Here is a 7,267-nt window from a genome sequence, read left to right as displayed (position 1 = left end):
CCTGAATGTACCTTGGGTTTCCACATGTGTGTGCATGCACATGTGTTAACTGGGTGACTAATTATTTCTCTCTCTCTCATTCTCTCTTTCTCTCTTTCTCTCTCTCTCTCTCTCTCTCTCTCTCTCTCTCTCTCTCTTTTTCTCTGTCACACACCCACAGAGTCCCTCTTACACACACACACACACACACACACACACACACACACACACACACACTGAACAAAAAAGTTAAGTTCTGGAAGAGGGATGCTCAGACTGGATGGATAGAATCAGAAATAACAAATTGTGTTGGAATTCACTGTGAAGGAAGAGAGGGACCAGAGGGAGAGTTGTGAGTGTGGCTGTCTGCTTGTGACAAAGTGTAAGGCCATATAAACCCAGTGCCTCCTCCTCCAGGATCTCAAAGCCACAGCTCTAGCTGAGGTATAGTTAGTCAGTGATCAGGTGTGTGTGTGTGTGTGTGTGTGTGTGTGTGTGTGTGTGTGTGTGGTCACTTTTGGGGTGAATGTGACCACAAGCCCATGCTCATCAGTTCGCGATCCCAAAAGTGCTTTGGGCCCCATCTTAAGTCATCACAGGTCTTAGTGCCTGAGGTTAACTGACTTCCAGAAAGCATCTTAGTAGGGCTGACTAATGTTTCATTACATCACAAAGATATTATCTAGTGTAGATAAAATAAACACATATATTTTAGAATAGACAGAGACTTGAAAAATGGAAATGGAAAAAAATCACTACCGACTTTGCATTAAAAAACATATTTATTTTAGAATTCCCCAGATAGTTGCAATTTCCCATATAACATACACATGATTTCCATATGTTAGCATCGTACATAATCATATGAAAATAATTAGGAGAAATTAACCTTTGGAAAAAAAAGTACTTTTTTCCTTCTCAGCTCCCGCTCCCACAATGACAACGCTGAAACTGAAAGAGCGTACCCCTAAACGGGCGGCGTTTCTCTCGCTCCAATCGTCGGATGGGGTGCCCTCAGGAATCACGATTAGCCATTCTTGATGTAACAGCAGGAGGTAGCTTTATTAACGAGATCCCAGGTCTTATCGGGATCCTGGGTCAACACTTATCTCACACAGGAGACAGAGGAATCGACCCCGAGCCTCTTCAGGCAGGGGTTTATATAGGAGAAGCCAGGAGGTTTCACGTGGTTATCAGCAAGGGAAATGGGTACAAGGTCTCATCTGCAAGCAATACATGCGGGCTTGGGTGTTCTCAATATAGGAGAACGTCTTATCTTTATCTGTAGAGCAGGGAGTCATCCGTCCGTCCAGATGGCCCCCGACTCAGAGGAGATGGTGGCTGTCAGTCCCTGGAACAATCCCTCGACCTTGCTTTTAGGCTTGGCCGGGCACATCTCAGGCCAGCTCTGTCCTGCCCCCTTATCTGCTGTTCTTTTGTAGTTTTTATGAAGTTTTTATTTTAACTCTTCAGCTCCAAATGGTCCGCCAAGCCCTATAGTCTCCCTTAGGTAGTCCGGACCTTGTTTATGACTAACTTTTTGAAATTTAACTCTTCATTTCCCTCTACTTTTTTGAATAGTTCTAATCTTAGAACTACATGATGAGTTTAGCATCTAGAGGCTCTTCACCCCGTACAGCCTGATACTGTTGTCTTAACATGAGGACATGTACAGCACTAATCCATTCCCTGACAAAAGCTAAAAGGCAGGCGATTAATGGTGCAGGGCCCAAAAGTGAGCAAAAGGAGGAGGATGATCAAGGGACCGACCGACCGGCTAAGGCTGACAACAGGGTGGTAAGCCATGGGACCTATTGAACCAGCATTGAAACCAGCTATCAGTGGCTTCTCGTTCTAATCGTCTCTTGTCTAGCCTCTAAGTTTATCCATAGAATCTTTAATGGTCCCTGAGTGATCGAGGTAAAAACAACATTTTTTTCTTCAAAGCAGCACATAGCCTTAAATAACTTTTAACTCTCTTTTGTGTCTTATTAAGTCTTTAGCATAAAGATTCTAATCTGGACACTATCTAAACCTATACACCAAGGTCATGACCAGCTTTCAGAACTTTTAAACTTATACAGATTGTGATTCCTGAGGCACAGTCTCAAGGAGTGTTAGGAGTACTAACATATGTAATGTTAAATCAAGCCTATCTCCTCACCTATCCTGATGGAACCCAGGGCAAACATGAAATTTTTGTTTCCAAAGCACACTCAAGTGAGCATTATAGCAACCTCCCAGTCACTTAAGTCTAGGGAGCTTTTTGAAGATCTGAGTGTCCCTCTAGGTCCCAGCTCTCAGCCCCACCAGCTAGGTACGCTGTTGGTGAGGGCTGAAAATTGACGGCTGTCAGGGTGGTCAGTAGCACCAGGTACGGTCCTTTCTAATGAGGCTCGAGTGTCTGGGCTCAGTGTAGCTGCAGTCTCCGACCTGGAACTGATGAAATGTCTCAGGGGTCCCAGGGGCATAGGCCGATGTCAGCTGTGAGCAGATTTCTTTCTGTATCACCTGTAGGTCTTTTAGCCTGGCATTCAAATCATTATTACTACAACATGTTGGTTCAGTAACAACATCTAATACAGTCAGAGGAGCTGAGGCCCCATATAAGATCTCAAAGGGGGTAAAGCTGAGTCTGGAAGGGGTATTTCTTGCTCTGAAGAGAGCAAGAGGGAAGGAGTGTCACCCAGTCTTGCCAGTCTCCATGGTTAATTTGAACAGGGTCTCTTTTAGTCTTATTTTTTTATTCTACCTGTCCTGAACATTGAGGTCTGTAAATATAATGTAGTTTCCAATCGACCTCTAAATACATGGCGACATCCTGGCTTACCTTGGCAATGAAAGTAGGGCCGTTGTCTGACCAGATTACCTTGGGCATTCCAGATGTGGGGAAGATTTCTTCCAGTATCTTCTTGATGATTGTAGAGGCCGTCTCTCGTTTGGTGAGGAAAGCTTCTATCTATTCCTGAAAAAGTATCTACAAGCACTAGGAGACACTTGTGATCACATTTTTTCTGGTTTTGTCTCAGTGAAGTTCACTTCGACTTTTCACTAAACTCTCTAGGTTTCTTTGCCCTGTTTGTTTGTTAAGTATTTACTTATTGACATACCTTATACTTTTTACTGTCTCTCTGGCTAAAATCTTAAAGTCTATTACATACACTTAACTACTTGGACAAACTTTTTATCTCTTAAATGAGTCCATTTCTGTATTTGGCAAAGTGAGTCTTTTCTTTGTTCTCGGAGGAGTATAGCTTTCTCAAGTGTGCCATTGTCTTTTTTTAAAAGCAATTTGGGCCTTTTCTTTTGTTGTACATTCTAAGTGAGGCCATCCCTTAGTCCAATCCCAGTTCCCAGTGGCTGTCTCTTGTAGGCCTGTAACCAGGATAGGCTCCTGTATAGCCATTTCCCGAGCCACTTTATCTTTTTTTTTTACTGTCCCATGTCACTGAATCTCTTCCTTCCTGATGTCCTGGGCAATGAATAGTACTCACAGTTGCTGGCTTCACCAGGGCATCTAAGAGATGGAAAAGGCATCTGCGACACAGATGTGCTGGGGGGTTGAGGTTCAGCCATCCCAGATGACATTGTGTTGTCCACCATGGCAGCACCCACTTACCTCTGACCTTCATGAAGGTAACTGTTCCCATCTGTACACAAGGTAGCCTCGGCTTTCAGCAGGGGTCAATCAACCAGTCACAGAGGTCTTTCCTCCACCCATGGGCTTCTGCCAGTGCTTGACACTCATGTTGCAGTGGCTCCAGGTCAGGATTGGGCAGCAAGGTGACCAGATTGCTCCCAACAGGTGGAGAATCTAGTCCATGGCAGCTGACCAGTGGTCCCATCTTCTGGGACATTTCATTTAAAGGCAAAACATCAGCCACTCTACCACAGTTTAAGTCCTGGATTGGGTGATAATTGTTAGTGCCCAGCTGGCAGGAGTGATGTGTTCCAGGCAGAACAGGACTAAGCCACACATCTCTCAGCATCAGGTACTGGTGCACTGAGACAGGTCTTAAGCTCTACATACACAGTCTGTAGATATGCATATACATGGCCTGACCCAGTCATTTCAGTCCACGCAAGCCATTTTGGAGAGCAAATTTCTCAGAAGCAAGGGATAAGGGGCAGTCAGGGATGACCATGAACAAGTGGGTTACCCAGCCCACGCCAAGGTCCACTGTTCTTCGGGCAGTCCATAAGTGTTGTTTGTTGTCAGTAACCCCTTGTACTCAAGGTCTTTGGATATTGGCCCACTGGGGGGGCATAGGAGCACAGAGCATTGGGTCCCTGTATCCACACTTCTCTTCTATCTCTGTACATAGCCAGCACTCTAGAACCAAGAAGCTCTCCAGTGGCCCCTCTTGTTCTTCTTGGGCAGTCCCTGACCCAGTGTCCTTTTCCTTTTTATTAGGCACATTGATCTTTAGCCAGGTATTCTCTTCTGTTACCAGGTACTATCTTCCTAGGTTCCCTAATTACTGTGGCCAGTATATGTTTCTCTCTTGTCTCTTATCTCTCTTTAGCTCTTTAACCTCTTCTTTTTGTCTCTTTTCTTCTCTAACTTCCTGTTCTTTTTACCTTTTTTTTCTCTTTCTCTTCCACAGTCTCTCTCATATCTTCTGTATCTTCTTTTACAGCTATTAGATGCTGTCCACTTAACCACACTTTAACTTTACTTTTTCTGCAACTTACACTAACTCTCAGCAACTTAGCTTAACCCTTTAAATTTCTTTAATTTTTTTCTTTATATCTTTTCCTTATCTTAGCCAGATTGGTGGGGCATTTTCTAGCCCCTCAGAGACCCTCCCTTGGAGCCCGGCGGCAGACCTGGCACTCCCTACCTTTAGGCGTATTGAAGTTAACAGGCAGAAGTGAGGGCCTTCCATCCAGGTCTGGAACATTCTTTCTGGCCTCCAGTAGGATTCTGTCTTTCCTCGGTGGTAAAGAAGTCCTGTAACAGTTACTAACAAGCATCTCAAATGGGATGGTGAGAAAACAAGAGAATCTTGAGAACAGAGGTCTACTGAAGAGAGCAAACAGCATTTAGTCACACAGCTAAACCAGGATGCCTTCTTGAACAAAAAAGGCCATTGTACAAATAAGCACAAGCTTTGTCTATGAACCAGAAAGGCGAGCAGAGAGGCAGCCGATCTGTTATTGACTATCTCTCTAGACCTAGATTTTCTCTCAAGGAGTGTCTCTCTTCAGTGTCAGCTCTATGGCTTTGCCTTTCAAGAGAACTAGCCTCCAAATGACACCAGGTCTTTAGTAACAACTAATAACAAAAGGATGGAGGGACGTTAGCACCTGGGTGCTAGATGCCAGGTGGCTGACAAAAGAATTGTAACCAGTTTACCTGGGGCTATCAGGACCTCAGTAGTAGCCCTTTACCAAACTGTCTCACTGGGTTAAAGGCCGATGAAAAAGAAAACATTAATCCTGACCTTGGCCACCGCCAAAGCCTGAATTCTAAATCTTGACTGGCAAAACAAAACAAAATTCTTTACAGTTTGTTGTAGATTCTTCAAAACTATTTTAGGGGCTCTTTTTGTCCCCCAACCTGGGGCATTTTGACCACAGGGGCAGGAACTGGCTGCTGTGGGAATAGGATCAAAGACACTCTCCATGTTAATGATGACTAACGAGAAAAGTAATTTAATGTTGGAAACTGACTCCTCTCTCGGAATAGGGCCAGCAGATAAGGCAGGCTTCCTTAAAGAACTTCTCTTAATGAGTGCTCTCCTTCTGTGAGCAAATGTCAGAAATTCCTTTCTTGTTCTTGTTTTTCTTAGAGTCCTCTCCCACCTCGCTCTCAGCCTTTTCAGATAGTTCCTCCTGTAGCATTTCTAATGTAGCCTGTCCCTTTAAGTTTCTTTGCTCCCAAGCAAAATTTAAATCTTTCCCAGCTTATCACAGCTGTCTACCACGAGATTTCCAGAGACAGCGAACCAAGATGTAGCAATTCACTAAGAAATCTCTCTATAGTGTTTCTTTTTACCTTAAGCCTTTTTCTTTTAAACAGCTCTTGAAGAGCCAGAAAAACTGTGTGAGACTTGGGAAGTCTCCATGCTCGCTGCAGCAGCTATGCATGCCAGTTTCCCTTTCCCCTATTGTGTGGGCTGCGAGCACAAGCACAGATAAAACACTATGTTTTTAAAAATGAACGTTAGCTATCAACCAACACACCGCCACTAGAGCGGGGTCCACAAAATTAAATTCCTTACTCACTAAGCATTAAGGGGACCAAGTAAAACTCTTCGACGAGCAAAGCAAACAGTTCAAACACAATTGTCAGTCCAAGATTTCAAACACAGTCAGATCTTTTTGACTGCCAGTTGCCGGGTCCTCCCGACAAAGGCTGGCTCGCGGAACGTCTCTCACACGTCCCAGAACCTGCCCAATTGGGGCGTCCCCCTGTGCGCTTTCAAAAAAAAAAATTAAGAAGGGTGGTTGTTTGGAGCATGAATCCTGCATCTGCTCTCCAAGTAGGAATCCTGCAAATACTCCCCGAGTAGGAATCCTGCATCTACTCCCTGAGTAGGAATCCTGCATGTACTCTCCGAGCAGGAATCCTGCATCTGCTCTCAGAGTAGGAATCCTGCATCTACTCTCAGGTGCCTATACAGGGTGGGAATCCTTCATCCACCCGAGTGCACTCAAACTTAAAACCGGTACCGAAAAAGACACAATTTACAGCACATAAACCATGTACACTCACACACACACACACACACACACACACACACACACACACACACACACACAAACACAGCGGCCGCTTTCCAGCACTCACACTAACGTACCTCCAAGTGGCATTCGGGGTTCCGGGGGGGTCACACTCCTATCCTGGACGAGCCCCCATATGAATGAGCGTACCCCTAAACGGGGGACGTGTCTCTCGCTCCAATCGTGGGATGGGGTGCCCTCAGGAATCACGATTAGCCATTCTTGATGTAACAGCAGGAGGTAGCTTTATTAACGAGATCCCGGGTCTTATCGGGATCCCGGGTCAACACGTATCTCACACAGGAGACAGAGGAATCGACCCCGAGCCTCTTCAGGCAGGGGTTTATATAGGAGAAGCCAGGGGGTTTCGGGTGGTTATCAGCAAGGGAAATGGGTACAAGGTCTCAGCTGCAAGCAGTACATGCGGGCTGGGGTATTCTCAATATAGGAGAACGTCTTATCTTTATCTGTAGAGCAGGGAGTCATCCGTCCGTCCAGATGGCCCCCGACTCAGAGGAGATGGTGGCTGTCAGTCCCTGGAACAATCCCTCGACCTTGC

The sequence above is a fragment of the Rattus norvegicus genome, chromosome Y (assembly GCF_036323735.1).
Source record: "Rattus norvegicus strain BN/NHsdMcwi chromosome Y, GRCr8, whole genome shotgun sequence".
In the NCBI taxonomy this organism is placed as follows: domain Eukaryota; kingdom Metazoa; phylum Chordata; class Mammalia; order Rodentia; family Muridae; genus Rattus; species Rattus norvegicus.
The sequence above is the reverse complement of the archived record's forward strand: the minus strand, read 5'-3'. Positions refer to the sequence as shown.